This window comes from Ips typographus, unplaced genomic scaffold (assembly GCF_016097725.1).
Source record: "Ips typographus isolate SLU unplaced genomic scaffold, UJ_Ityp_2.0 IpsContig121, whole genome shotgun sequence".
Lineage (NCBI taxonomy): Eukaryota > Metazoa > Arthropoda > Insecta > Coleoptera > Curculionidae > Ips > Ips typographus.
This window is the reverse complement of record NW_028098541.1, coordinates 4225-20194: the sequence shown is the minus strand read 5'-3', so window position 1 is coordinate 20194 and position 15970 is coordinate 4225. Positions and strand designations below refer to the sequence as shown.

At 32.1% G+C, this 15970-nt stretch overlaps 1 long non-coding RNA gene across 1 annotated transcript; it reads right to left on the bottom strand.

Moving 5' to 3' along the window:
• Window positions 1-2504: 2504 nt before the first annotated feature.
• On the bottom strand, window positions 2505-15070 carry LOC145739406 (uncharacterized). The gene is made up of 3 exons (XR_014181023.1): window positions 14972-15070; window positions 14656-14845; window positions 2505-2819 (listed from the first exon to the last, which is right to left on the bottom strand). It is a non-coding gene; the product is annotated as an uncharacterized LOC145739406 (long non-coding RNA).
• Between the last annotated feature and the right edge of the window lie 900 nt (window positions 15071-15970).

The window sequence follows — 15970 nt, the reverse complement described above, 5'->3', positions numbered from 1 at the left end:
TTACAAAACGCAATTTTCTTTGGCTGCAAATGCACTTTTAAATAATACATATGTAGATGATATTTTAGCAGCAGGTGAATCAATTGAACAACGATGAACAGAAGTTAAAATGTGAATTGATTGAACTTTTAAAACTTGGTTCTTTTCAACTTCATAAGTGGTGTTCTAATAAAATGTTGTTTTTAGAAGACATAGCTAAAGAAAAGTGCCATCTTGATGATGTAGACATTAATAAAACAGAGTCAATAATAAAAACGTTAGGATTAGTATTTGTTCCAAAAAATGATTGTTTCAAAATGTCATCTCCAAAAACCGACCCTAACAGTCTATTAACTAAACGACAAGCATTAAGTTTTATTTCAAAATTTTATGACCCTCTTGGATTAGTTGGGCCAATCATAGTTCAGCTAAACTGTTGATGCAAAAACTGTGGTTTTTAAAGTTAAAATGGGATGATGTGCTACCCACTGAACTTGGTTTTCACATCACAAGTTTTCCTGAACCAAATTACATTGAAGTTCCATTGAAGAACAGATTAAGATCTTATAAGCTGTGCACCAAAATGCAACAACATTTTCGGCAAAGGTGGCTCAAAGATTACTTGGCTCAACTTCAAAGTAGACCAAAATGGCGTTTTGATGTACCTAATTTAATTATTAGTTCTTCTTAAAGAAAACCATACACCATCATTAAAGTGGCCAATGGGCAGAATTACTAAAGTTATTCGAGGTAAAGACAATAAAGTGAGGGTAGTGGAAGTAAAAACTCAAAGTGGAAATTATTTAAGGTCTATAACTAAAATTGCAGTTTTGCCCATTTGAACGCGACTATAAGGTATTACTATTAGTTTTTAAATTTTAAGAACATACTCTAGTAATGTTAGTATGTAGGTGTAACAATTAATAGTAATTTAAGTTATTATTATGACTTTAGTAGTCTAATTTTTTACTGACTTTCGTAGTCACTTGTTTTCTTTCTTTTAGACATTTATTGTAAAATCAATGCTTTGGGTTGCAGTATTATAAGCCTTTAATAATTCTTAAGGCCCTAGCATGTTGGATACAAATCCAACAAGACATGGCAACAATGTATATTAAAAATAGCGCCGAGGCGAATTAGTGTGTTTATAGCTTTAGAAGCGAGCACACGTTTTAAATTATATTAAGTTTTGCACCGATTATATTGTTACAAAAGCCTCATAGCCAGATTAAGATTTCCTGAAATTTAGGGAAAAACGAGGGGTCACTATACATAATATCCCTAAATTTAGGGAAAAAAGTGCACAACTTGGCAACACCGCATCCCAGGGGTGTCCCAAACTTACCCCCCTAATACGAAGTCTCAACCCTCTAGGCCTTAAAATACCCTCTAGGCCTTAAAGTTACCCATTTAACCCCATGTAAAATGCAAATCTACAAAACAACTACTTTTGGACATGTCCCGGTATCTTTTAAAACTCGGATCGGCGCGGCGTATCGGATGGAATGTTCGCGATACAATACACGTTTACTGGACGTATAACGGGAACATTCTGTGCAAACGGGAACATTCTGTGCATACAGGAACATTCGAGAATCGAATGCCCACACGACGGACAGTTAGTTGTGAAATAACAGTGGCGCGATAAAGCAAAGAACGAAGTAGTGAAGTGGTAAAAGTGACTTTAGTGGTTTAAAAGTGAATTTTAGTGTTGTAAATTGTTGTGTAATTAGTAAATAAAGTTTGTTGAGTTTATTAAAAGTCTCACTTATCAAAAAGAACCCAGTAAAGTGTAACAATATTTTAGGCTCTACCTTAACTATAATTTGTATCCTAATTCTTAAACTTTGTATATTTTGTAAATACAGTTAACCGAATAAAATTTATCGCGTGTGAGTTGTTTTTCTTTAAGATAACAAAACTGTCGAGATATTGAAGCTTGTACCAGTTAAACTGGAAAATACAATTATCGGAAAATTACCAAGCAGGTGATTTTCTCAGAATAAACAAGTAGGTATATGTTACCGTGGCTATGGGGTAAACAACAGTCACCAATATAAATAATTGTCAAATAAAGTCGGATATTAAGTTGGCAAATATTAAATTAAAAAAATGTCATCCGATCAAGAATTAATGGATTGTACACCGCCAGAAATACGACAGGCTAATGACGCAGCAGCACATGACATGGTGCAAAAAAAAGATGAAGAATATCGGTTTCAAAAGAGAACTCTTAGCATATTTTTGAGAACAAACGAGACAAAACAATGGATAGATGGAAATCTAGTACTGTGACAAAAGTTTATGCGGATAGCTAAATGGAGAATAAAACCAAAACATTCTACTATGCTGTTCCCAACGTTCCATGTCTTCTGTAGCTGCTGCAAGTAGTTCACAAACCTCAGTCATTCAATAGAAAATTAATTTATTGATCAAAGACAACTGTTGGAAACGTCAGGACTGGTACTGAAAGTATACTAAATATTTCGATAAACGCTTACAATAATTCAAATGTAACCATTAATTCAATAAGTAGTTTATTGTATTTTAGTTTCCCGTGTCAAGTTCCGCACAGTTACTTAGTTCGCCATGCGTAGATTGACATTTAAAGAAATGGCAATTTTTCTAATACTTCACCATTTAGTCGGATATTGAATAAAAATCATTCAGCCAGATAATGTTGATAGAACAATGCTGCATATGGTATAACAGCAAATCAAAAGAGCAAATAAAACTACACCACCCGCGCCTCCATCTTTAGTTTATTATCAAAATATATAAGAAGTCCGAGGTTCACCAGAACTGACTTTTTTTTGCTTCACGCTTCACTGGAGGAATATCTGAAACAAGGAAAATAATATAAAACATATTACACAATGTTATATGTAGCATAAAATCAGTATAAAAATTCATTCCATATTGAACGGTAGTCTAACACCAGGGGGGATATTTCTGACCATATGCAACTTTAGAAACGTATGAAAATTATACGCAAAGTTGAGAAGTATTTACCATACATATCTGTACGCATATATTCGTATACGTAAATTAACTTATGATGACCGGATTTTACCGACCCTTAAAAAATTGATTTTATGCAAAACACGTATACCAGGTGTCCAAGAGCACCCTGGACATAGGAGATTAACATGGGAAAACGGTTTTGATTTTTTTGCGCCTGTACAGTTGATTTGATCGAAAAATCGTATTAATGAAAGTTGTAGTACCTATCACGAACTAGTTTTCTGTATTTTTTTCAGAACTCTAATTTGAGCCCTTTTGTCGTAAAACACGAACAAAAATGCGAAAATTTAAACTTTTTACCTGCACTGTATAAGCGTTTGTCGAGCAACCGTACCAGCAACAATGACCTGTTTACCCCTTGCCCGACAACCGCCTATACAGTGCAGGCCAAAAGTTTAAATTTTCTCATTTTTGTTCGTGTTTTACGACGAAAGGGTTCAAGTTAGAGATCCGAAAAAAATACAGCAAACTAGTCCGTGATAGGTACTACAACTTTTATTAATACGATTTTTCAATCAAATCAACCGTACAGGCGCAAAAAAATCAAAACCGTTTTCCCATGTTAATCTCCTATGTCCAGGGTGCTCTTGGACACCTGGTATATCAGCGCGCTGGGTTAAAACAGCGTACTGAAATTATTGTATTTTTGGAAAGTCCTACTGATTATTGTCACGAATAGAAATTCTTATTATTTAAAAAATATAAATTCATAAAACTTAAGCAGGTATTTGAAGATGGCAATATAATAAAAGGCACGAGGTAAGGTTACAGTCAGAATGCTAGTAGAGCATCTTACCTATTTTTAGCGGTAACAAATAATATGTCACGACTAGCGTGACTTGTCGAATTGAATTCAACCTTACTACCTGGGATCTCGTTTCAGCGTGAAATAAAACACACAGTCAACCCTTCCATTTAATTCTATTAAATAAGTTCTTTAACTTGAACAACATAAGTTACTAACTAATAAAATAACTAACTGGAATAAACCCCTCTATAAGGTAATTCCTTTTTATAACCTTCAAAACACTGATTGCACCAATCAGAAACTCCCAAACCTGGTCTCATTTAGCCCACAACTCGTGAGGACCTTTCGACCCAACACACTTAGAAATATTTCTCATATTTCACAACCCAGCATCAGTAGTAGATCAAATATGGATTTTTCTAGAAATTAATTAAATTCATATTTTATATAAAAAAAAACATAAATGTTTTACTTTTGAATGTCACTTACAACAATTTAAAATGTTTATAATAAAAAACGGAGTTAAATCGCAATTAAAATTAGGTATATGATATACTTCATAAAAGTTAAAGTGTTTCGGAAAAGCTAACAGAAAAAAATATAGATGAGTATTTCGTTTTAAAAAGTCGAAATTCTTTAATTAAACATACACAGGGTGTTTCAGGTTTTAATATGCAAACTTAAACCACGTATTCTATGTCTAAAAAAACTGTAGCATACAGTGTTGAAAATTTCATTTTTATTCAACTTGTTTTCAAGCAAATTGCATTTATATTTTCAGAAAAAACATCTCAACTTTGTATACTCCTCTTTAGATTGGTAGAGAATTTGGGGTCATTTTTTAGATAAATTTGTAATTTTCTTGAAAACGGTGACAAACACGGAAATAATTTAAGAAACAAAAAAGTTTCCTAATTGAACAAGAAATTTGAATAAAATCATTGTGGACGAAAAAAGAGACCGAAAATTCAAAAAAAAAATAACACCCTGTACACTTGCAAAAAGTTGGCTTATTCAATGATGTGTACGATAAGATACCTTTAGTCCATATTGCCAATTTTTCTCAGCTAGTCGATGATAGATTTATATTTTCCTTCCGACGTTTCGTTTTTGCGCGGTTTTTCATGAACTTTCTTTTTTCTTATGAGAACCATATTCGATTTTTAGACCACCAACTAGTGCATGTTATTTCTGATTTCAGTGATGTATAATAACTTATGATTTGCTTCATAAATGACAAAATAGTTCAAGAAAAACTAATTTAACTGAGTTGACTTTGATACGTTTTATGAAGATTATTTGACAGTACTTGTCACACGCAATCGGCCTGCATATACTTCAAAATGAAGAAAAACGAGGCAATATCATTTTAAAGCTTTATCACAAATTTGATACCAAGCTAATATTATGAGAGCAAGCCAAATGTAAATTCTATTAAATAAGTAATATAAAATTTATCCTTGAAGGGAGAAAAAACTTAATCAAAACCCAGTGTTGGTTTCAAAGGTGGCATGTTGCTTGATTTTTTATTATTGAAGGGGGAAAAACTTAATCGAAACCCGAGTTAGTTGAATAATGTTAAAACGGCATGTCTATTGAAATTGGAGACCAAGTATGGATGGTGGACATTCAGAGAAAAACAAATTTAAAAAATCCTGGTGGTGGCGTGGTCGGGCAGGGCATCATGTTCAGGGTGCAGCAGAAGAAAATTTGTTTTTCTGTGAATGTCCACTGCGGTTCTTGTTATGCGACGTCTTACGTGGTCTACTTGGTCTCCAACTTCCATAGACATGCCGTTTTAACATAATTCAACTAACTCGGGTTTTCATTAGGTTTTTTTCTCCCTTCAAGAATAAAAAACCAAGCAACCTGCCATCTTTGAAACCAACACTGGATTTTTTGATCAAGGCTTAACCCAAGGCTAAGGCTTAACACCAACCACCTTATGTCAAGCCTTATGTACACCTGGGTTCAGCTGTCCCCCCTTGTAGTCTTGTAGAATGACAGCCAGCAGACTGTGACTCTAGTTAAGCCTCTGAAGATGGATGTCCAAATACACCCGAAACATGTCAGGCAGATAACAACTTAATAAATATTGTCACAAGTAGATTTTCGTTGATTACTTAGTCAGCAAAAAATCAACCATTGACCGAAACAAGTCGTTGACCACTCGAATTGAAAAGTAAGCAATCCAACCTTTTAGAACGGAAGCTAGCTAAGGTGTTGCAATCGCCAGTCAGCAATAAGTCATCATCTGTACGGACAATGATCCAAGTGCTTAGACAAGCAATTAAGAAATTAACTAAGGGATGGTAATACCTTACAATAAATAACAGAGAAATGTTGGAAAAGGGGTGTCTGAAATTATCCGCGAAACTAAACGGTTTGGTCGCGAAAGTTAAGGGAACTCTACCCTGACACGTACCCTCGGTCCAAAATGGTTTGTGCATTTATCATCATGTAAGTACAAACTTGTAATTTATAAATAAGCCAACTTGTGTCTGACAATGTGTATAAAATCAGTCTCCAACTTGACTTGTTTATCTCTATGAATAAACGTTGTTATTAAAAAGAAGTAGTAGTCCATATTCTTTCAGTGGAGTTGTACAAGTACAAAAGGAGGGCAATGACACGCAGTCGTCTTCAAACGGTAACGCCTGCTCTACTAGATTCGGACATATAAATGGCCATCTTCAAGAGCTACAAGAATAACTTACTCTACTTGTGTAACAGGTGTTTAAGAAACAAGAAAACCTACTTCAACTCGACAAGGTAGGCCATTTATATGTCCGAAACTATTAGAGCAGGCCTTACCCTTTAAAGGTCGAAATAAAGTATTGTGGAGACGACTGCATGTCATTCCCTTGCTTTTGTTGTTGTTTTGTTATCCAATCTTTGAGTTTAACCACAGACAAACTAATATATACAGACGGTCAGCCAAATGGTTAAAAAACGAAACGCTAAATGGAGACCCTTTGCTGTTCAACAGTCTCCATCGGCGAATCGACGGTATCTATTTCGAGCGTCTCATAACAGATGGCAGTGCAGCCAGTAAATTTTTCTGCAGTTTGGCTCTTGTTTGAAGGCATAATTACGCAACGTTGCCTGGTATTGCTAGAATTCTTTGTACCATCAGAAATTTTTTTAAATGATCATTGCAATTTGCTTATATTGTTTTATTAAGAAATATTAAGATATTGAGGGTAACTAGGAATCGTGTTATTGGAGTTAGAACAGATAAAACTTTATTTAGAACGTATTTAAGTTTATAATTGGCACTGTATTTACGGATAATGTTTTCCCGCCAAATTTATCAAAACTGTTGCTATTTGTTAACCGTACGTGCAGACATCGGTAGTGGAAGTTTAACTTTTGTGTTATTTATTATTTTTTTTCTGCTCACATAGATATCTGATATTTACAAATATTTTTTTCTTTGTTTATTGGGTCTTCTGTCTCACACAAAAAAGGTTTGTTGGGAAAATGGAATTTCGCACTATTTTCAACTAAGTTGAAAATAACATTAACCTAGTCGTCCCAACACAAGACCACTGACTTAGGCTCGATCTTAGTCAGTGGTCTTGTGTTGGGACGACTAGGTTAATGTTATTTTCAACTTAGTTGAAAATAGTGCGAAATTCCATTTTCCCAACAAACCTTTTTTTGTGTGAGATAGAAGACCCAAAACAAAGAAAAAAATGAGTAACTCGTCTCAACAAACATATAGAACATATCTCCATTTACAAATATGTCGGGAAATGTGTGCAAGTACTTAAACTGTGGAAAAAGTGGTCGTGACGGTGTCCGATTATTTAGATTTCCCATAAGAACCCTAAACTTTGTCGAAAGTGGGTGATTTACTGCGGTATGGGCTATTTTTAACTAAAAATGTTCTTATTTAGCTTGCTTTAATGTAGTGCCGCATGATGCTTTTCTGTATTAACCTATTACCTTACTTAAAAGTTAAAAGACTATTTAAAAACCCATTGTCGCACTTTGCAATAGGTATTCAATTTGTTCAGGGTTAGGACTTCTTTAATATTATTTTCGATCAATATTATTGACTATCTCGTTTATTACGAATAGGTAGGTAGGTACACTTTTATAATACAGGGTGATGCTTAATAACATGATAGTATTCTACTAATTAGTACTATATTCATATCATAGACTAGACTTGCACATGTTTTAATGTGCAAACAATTTGGTAATTTTAACCAGTGGCGTTCGTATAGATTTTGCATTAAATATTTATTGAAAAAAATTATGCGTTATTGCATAATTCTTCGTGGTTTTTTCATATTATCAAAATTATTTGAAAGTCCTAATTGGACATGTAACATAAATTGTTAATAAAATAAACAAGGAGCTGCTTTTTTATAAATATTCGAGAAATATTTTTGAGGTTGTTCTATTATAATTATTATTATTATAAATACTATTTGTAACTGATAAACTTTGTTTCTTTGGATAGGTAACAGTATTATAAGCTCGAGTATAAAATAAAAAAATTAAGTTTGGTTTATAATCAACATCAGTAAACAGAAATTTATTAGTAGATTATAACATTTCATTTTTTCAAACAAAAGGTGTTATGTCGAATAGGCACCACATTTTTTCGATTTTAGAGAGTTACAACCATTTGAGAAGAAATAATTACCTAAACTATTATTTTGACAGCATTTTTCCGCAATTTGGTTACCCTGCTTTTTGCAATTACAAAATGCTTTTTTTGCATTTTTTTCGTATACAAACAGGATGGTCCTCCGGGAACTCCATCGATTGTTGATAAAGTACACTTAAAAAAAATCGAAAATTTGGCTACCAACCAAAATCGATGGGGGGTCGTTGATCTAAAATATTTCCAAGTTGGTGGTACTTCCGGTTATAGCAAAAGTAGCTACCAACTTCCGTATTTTAAATGGAACACCATGGATTAAAAAAATATTAAAAATATTCTTTTTTGCACGACTTGTCTAATTTTGAGTGATTACAGTACCTGTTTTGAAGGCGGGAAGGACTAGTTCCTGTCTAGTTTATAAGGTTCAATATTAGCTTCACAAAAACATACAATCTAAATTTAAAAAATTCATTTCTTTCAAAAACCGAACAATGTTTAATGTCATTTTATAAGGCCATGATTACCGAACTTATCTCCCATGTTCAACCAAATCTGTATCTGTAATCGTTTTCAAGATCTCCATAGTGGCTCGCTATATCGTGAACACTTTTGCTAAAGAATGGATTTTTCTTTGTCATTACACATACGGAATTCATTAAATAGAAATATTTTAAGAGAACTTCAAATCTCGTTTAGAATTTGCTTTAACTTTTACACCGTTACTTCTTGTAACAATGTGAATCATTGCTTTTTTATTTGAAAAGACCACTTTGTTAGGTAATTTTTATTTTTCTATTTTAGGTAGATTATTATTTATTAATAATTATTATATTGTCTACTTACGCTGTGGTTTAATGTATAGTCTAGAAGACAATGAAGAAGTGTCATATCACATGTGTATTCAAAAAACAACATAATTTAAAAAATGTTCAACGTAAATTTGAATTTCTCTTATTATTCAGTACTTTTCAATTTGATTGATTTTATGTATCAATCAATAAAAAAATTCACACATAAATCCCAAAATGTTGCATTCCGTATTACACTTATTATTTTCTGCGATTTCTACACAACGCTGATGAGTTTCAATAAAAACGAAACAATTGATATAAACACAACGGAAAATTGCATTATTCTCAGAGTATATTTAATAATTGTACACAAAATTTCTTGGAAATTCTGTCATTAGAAAGTAATTTTTCAACTGAAACAATCAGTAATTTCACTTAGAGTATTTAATTTAATTTAATATCAATGTAATAATCTTTGTCTAATGTACTATTCCTTAAAATTAGGTAGAATTTTTAACACGTACTATTTTAGATTAAATTTAATTATTTGCAAGCATACGTACAAAATGCGCTCGGCTTTTTTTCTTATTTCTATTCCGTACCGAACCGTCGCGTCGCGCCGGTGATTTGATGCAGTTGTATAATCATAATGCCGTGCGCCGAACGCGTCTCTGCAGAAATATGGCAACACTGCGGAAAACAAATTTCGTTCGTTCAGACAATCGCAGCCGATTACGCATGAGTCATCAAAATATTTTAAAACAATTTATTAGTCTGACTGGTCTGGCGCCTTCACCAAAATTATATGGCTTCCATTTGCTCTGACCGTCTGTATATATTAGTTTGTCTGTGGTTTAACTTGACTACGATCCCAGCCTACACGTCCCCGCGTTACGACTAAAAATTAGATCGTGACAATATTTTGTGGAGATCGACTTAGTTTTGTTTTTACTTTATTTTTAGTGTTAAAAAGAGCAATGAACCTAATTATTGAATCATATTAAAGTAAATTATCTACTATTATGAGAATATATAAATGTTGTTTTAAAAAAAATAAACAAACAAGTACCTAAAAACACACTCAGAAAAAAATATACACCCAATGGTAAAAAAAACAAAAATAAAACTTTCAGTTTTTCGGTTTTTGTCTGATTTCTCCAAATGTAATAAAATGTTGTTGATTTTTTACTAAATTATTTAGCAATAAAATGCGCAACTTTGCTTTCATTTAATTAAAGCTCTACCAACTGCAGGTTCTTAGATAGCAATGCTAGTGCATCAAATTTGTAACACCCTGTATGTAAACAATTTGAACAATTCATCTTTTAATGTCATTCCTTCCCATCTTTTGGAAAGTTACCACGGATCCGAGTATACAGGGTTTGATGGAAGTGTCAAGGTCAAGGTCAAAAAATGTGTCAGGACAAAAAATTAAAAATTTGCTCCAACGCTCTCATCAACATTTTTTTGTGTTTCAAAATAACCTTAATCGAGTCTTGTGGTCAATATTTCTGGACGTTTTCTCTAGTTTGGTGATTAAGGGCGGTTTACAAATTTTATTAAAAAATTTAAAATGGGGTTATTTTTACTTCTCTTGTTTTTAATTTAAACATTTCCTTAAATCTTTTGTGGAAAAAGAAAGGGATTAACAAGGCTACACTTAAAACTAGGTACCCAATTTAAGTAAAAAGCTTAATCTGCATTATACAGGGTGACCCAAAAAAACTTTGAAAACAAAATCATATTTTTATCATACATTTTTGCATGGTTAGTGATTTTAATAGAAAATAATAATATTGGAGACCAGGGTCATGATTACACAGTCAACACAAAGACGAGCATTGTGCACACACACACACACACACACACACACACACACACACAGTGAACACTGTTTTTATATTCAAACATAATTAGAATGAAAATGAAAACTGTAAAAATATTGTAATATCGGTAAATAAAATTTATAAAGTACTGTAAAACGATGAACGTTAACTTTAGACCGCCTCACTCCATATTGAACAATTCTGTCGTTTTAACGCAAAATCGAGGGCTTTTAAAAAACATTCTTTACCGACATTATAATAGTTTTACAGTTTTAATTTTAATTATGTTGTGAATGTAAAAGCAAGGGTTGACTGTGGGTTTGTAATGTGTACAATGCTTGTCTTTGTGTTGACGGTGTGATCCTGACCACCTCTTTTTAAGGTGATGATGATGGCTTAAGAGCCAAAACCGTTAGCCGGACTTAAATTGTCTCTATCCTTTCCTGATTAAAAAACATGGGTCACTTTGCGGATTAGAACAACTTTATCTTAATATTTGTTTAATGATCCGAATCATGTATCTAGACGTTTATAAAATTTATTGGTAAATTTCAAATATGTTATTTAGCTAAGCTATTTAATAAACTTAGTGCAGATCGACTCTGTGATTTTACTTTCACTTACACTCACTACTCCACTGTGGGAATATGAACTACTTCTTTTCAATTAAATTGGGTAGTTTAAGTGTAATTTGGTTTATCCCGTATTTCTTCAACAAAAAATCTAAAAAAATTATTGAATTTGAGTAAAGAGACGAAAAAATCAAACCATTTTTGAAATTTACCAATACATTTTATAAACGGCCCTTAATTGCCACTGTTCGAATCGTCTAAATATATGAATTGGATCTTTAAATAGGATTGGATCTTCTTAATCCAATATTATTATTTTCCATTAAAATCACTGAAAATGCAAGATTTATGATAAAAGTTTTTTTTGGCCACCGTGTACAGAGTGTCTCTAAAAGGTCTGTACAAAATTCTATGACATATTCCTGACATCAAAATAAGCCGATTTAAAGCAACTTACCATAGTCCGAAATTACTTAATTTTCGAGATACAGCGTGGTAAAGTTAAAAAATAAAACTCAATTTTTTTAAATTTAATATACGTCTTGTAACGTATTACTGTCAAATCTAGTAGCCAGAGGTTTTTTGAGATGCGAAACCCGAATTTAGACACTTACAATTTGAACAAATTTCAGGTGACAGTATTTCGGTACAGTATCGAACACTTAAAACCGAAATATCTCGACAACAGTTTACATTAGCGGTTCTTAGCAGAAGTACCTTTTTTGCTTTAAAATGTTTGAAACATCATTTCCTTAAAAAATAAATAAGAAAATTACACAGAGAAAAAAGTTACGGTCACTTAAAATCATCAGAAGTACACTGTAAAGCGCCCTCTACCGGCCGCAGTAAAAATGTGTCCAAATTCGGGTTTCGCATCTCAAAAAACCCCAAGATTTGAAAAGTAATGTTACAAAATGTACATTATATTTTAAAAAATCAATTTTTATTTTTTAATTTTACCACCCTGTACCTCGAAAACGGACCAATTTCGGACAAAGGTAAGTTGCTTCAAATCGGCTTATTTTGATGTTAGGAATATGTGATAGGATTTTGTACAGACCTTTTAGATACACCCTGTATAACAAAGATTAAGCTTTTTACTTAAATTGGGGAGTTTTAAGCGTAGCTTTACTAATCCTTTTCTTTTCCCACAAAAAATTTAAAGAAATGGTTAAATTTAAAAAAAGCATAAAAATAACCCCATTTTTAAATTTTGCAATAAAATTTGTAAACGGCCCTTAATCACCAAACTGGCAAAAACGTCTACAGATATTAACAACAAGACTCGAATAAGATTATTTGACAAACAAACACATTTTTTGTGAGAAATGGCGTACCAAATTTTTAATTTTTTTACTACACTTCAGTCAAACCCTGTATACTCGGATTCATGACAACTTTTAAAAAGATTATTTAGGTCAACAGACACAGAAAGAAAATACCTTTTAGTTGTCAAAAGAATTATTAAAATTGAGTCAATCAATTTGAAGAAACAGCTGTTGAAAAAAGAGCTTAAATTTTGATGGCCTATTCTTTTAACAAGCAGTCTAGTTTACTTTGGTATTAAGTTTTTTTTGTAATATAAAGTAGAAAAAAAGAGCGGGTAAAAGTAAAACCAATCACTTTGTACAAAAAATAGTTATTTACTAGCAGTAAGGCAAGTAAATAAAGTGTAAATAAAGATTAAAGTAATCAATTGAACAATGTCAGATGCTGTCCACCTGAGATATTATTTATGGAGAGGCAAAAGCTTGAATACCTATTCAAAATATCTAAAAATTCAGAAGTATTGTTTTGGTTTTGAAAAGATTCCAACTCCACACAGATGTTTGCTTTATAATCATAGTATTCTTTATAAACAGTGCGTTTTTTTTTACGTGCAACGTAGGATTTCACATGTTAAATTTTAAGCACATGTTAGACATGTTATTTTGGAACTAGAAGTATAAAACTTGATGGGTGGCTGTTTCGTACGCTTAAGCTAAAGTAAGTTTACCAATTCGGCCTAAAAAGTGATAAAAAACTTTCAAAAAATCATCTTTTCTCAAACAGGTTTTATCTTTCCATACTTCCTTTATGTCGGTATAGCAAGTAAAATTTGGCATAGAAAGTAAAACAGGGTGATCAAAATGCAAATAACATTATATCAAGAAAGTTAAGAACAAAAGAAGTATTTTTATGAATGAATTGTTCAAAGTGACCTCAGTTTGAAGCCAAACAGTATCCCAATCAATAATAAAATACCCTTTTGCGCGTTAAAAAAACGCACTGTACATTTTTTTCTTTGTTTATTGGGTCTTCTGTCTCAACACACAAAAAAGGTTTGTTGGAAAAATGGAGTTTTGCACTATTTTAACTAAGTTGAAAATAACATTAACTTAGTCATCCCAACACAAGACCACTGACTTAGGCTCGGTCTTGATACTTAAAAACCCTGACGTTTTTGTGGAAAATCTACCACCCTCTTCAGATAATCTAAAAAAGAACACAGAAAACAACAACTTAATAAATATTAAACCTGATAATGTTCAGTTTGGAACTCCAAGAAGAGTTTTTGTCAATGAAAATTGACATAAATTTTGACTTTTATTGTTCCAATAGGAAAGGTTATCTATTGTTGTAGTGAAAGGTGGGTTTTATAATGAAAACAAAATTACAAGAAATTTAAGTTTGTTTGATATGTCCAAGTGTTATCTCCTTCCCTAGAATATTTAAACAAGTTTGGTCAATATTAATTTAATTTAATTTTATTAGTGTGATATTCCATTTTTCAAACAAACATTTTTTTTGTAGTGAGACAGAAAACCCAATAAGCAAAGAAAAAATGAGTAACTCGTCTCAACAAACATATAGAACATGTCTCTTCTCTTTATATACATGTTGTCTCATACAAATACACACTACAAGCTACAACTCCTTTTATTACTTTTAAACATGCCATTAAATAACACTACCTAATACAAATTGACTCAAGCTTTAGCAGTGCAATTTACTAAAGTGTATAATAATGATTAACGTGAGAAACATAAAACAATAATGAAAACTGCATTGTTTTTCATTTTAATTTGAGTTTTAGTAAAAATAGTTAACTAACCTTAAAACTTGTTCTTTTATCTACTGTTGTAATGTAGTGCATTCAATTTCTCTCTTTATCTCGATTGATATGTGGCAGTCTTCTTAGTGGATAATTTGGGCCTGAATCCCATTAGTTACTTCATAAAAAAATAAACTTCTGCAACCATATAGAAAATTAGTGAAATATTCAGGATATACCGCATACAATTCTGTAAAAAAGGCTTAATTTGTTACTTGAACTATACTTAAAAATGCTAGACTTGAAAAATTTTTAGAACTGAAGCATCAAGGGGGTTTTACATAGGTTAGGTATGAAACTGCCACTGTAATCTTACCTGGGCCAGCAGCTGTTTGATCCATTATGTCCATCAAAAAATATATATTTACTTGATTTTAGGATATAATCTTCACCAATTATTGGATTAATGTGATAAATTAAATTATTTTAGCTGCATGTTAATCTTTTTGACAGAACTAAATAAACAAAAACCAAGTGACAAGTGACAAGACTAGTCGGCATTTGCCTTCTCAATAGATCCAAGATCTAGCGAATGTCAGCGACTTGTTTGCTTAAAGCGATACGCCGGGTGACGTCACAGTGGATGCTCGGGTGCACAATATGCACTTAATTAATACCCAAAGGATAACAGGCGTTGTCTGTTTTGTATTACTCTTTACATTAAAATTGTCTCAAATGCGGCTTGTTGTGTGTTACTAGAGGCGGCCCTGAAGTGTTACTTTATCCTTTTTATGCCAATTAAGAATTTATTTATAAAATATAAAACTAACCATTAAAACATGCTGTCAGTAAGTTTATCACAATGTTACGGTTAAGTGAATTACGCCCTCAATACTAATGAGTGAAAAATAGAAAACAGCACTAAAGAAGATGTAACTTTATTTTTGTTTAAATAAATCTCAAAGAAAACTAAGACGTGGTTAAAAACATGTTAACCCGAACAAGAATTGAAAAGGCGGCAAATCATTACTTATGTCTAACAACTTAATCTTTACTAGATTATGATGTTTGACATTTGTCATAAGTCACTTAACAGTAGACATTACTAACTTATACATATACACATAGGTGGTTTTATTGGTATTTAACACCCTTCCTCAATAAAACAATTGTTACATATTATCAATATCAACTATCAAGTTCAAGTCAGTTCTAAATTTATCAAACAGAACACTAGTTAAACCTTTTGTTAAAACGTCTTGCAACTTGCTCAGTCGTTGGCAAGTATTTTACACTCACAGTTTTATTTGCTATTAAATCTTTAATGTAGTTAAACTTCACATCAATATGCTTAAGTCGTTTATGATCAAATTTG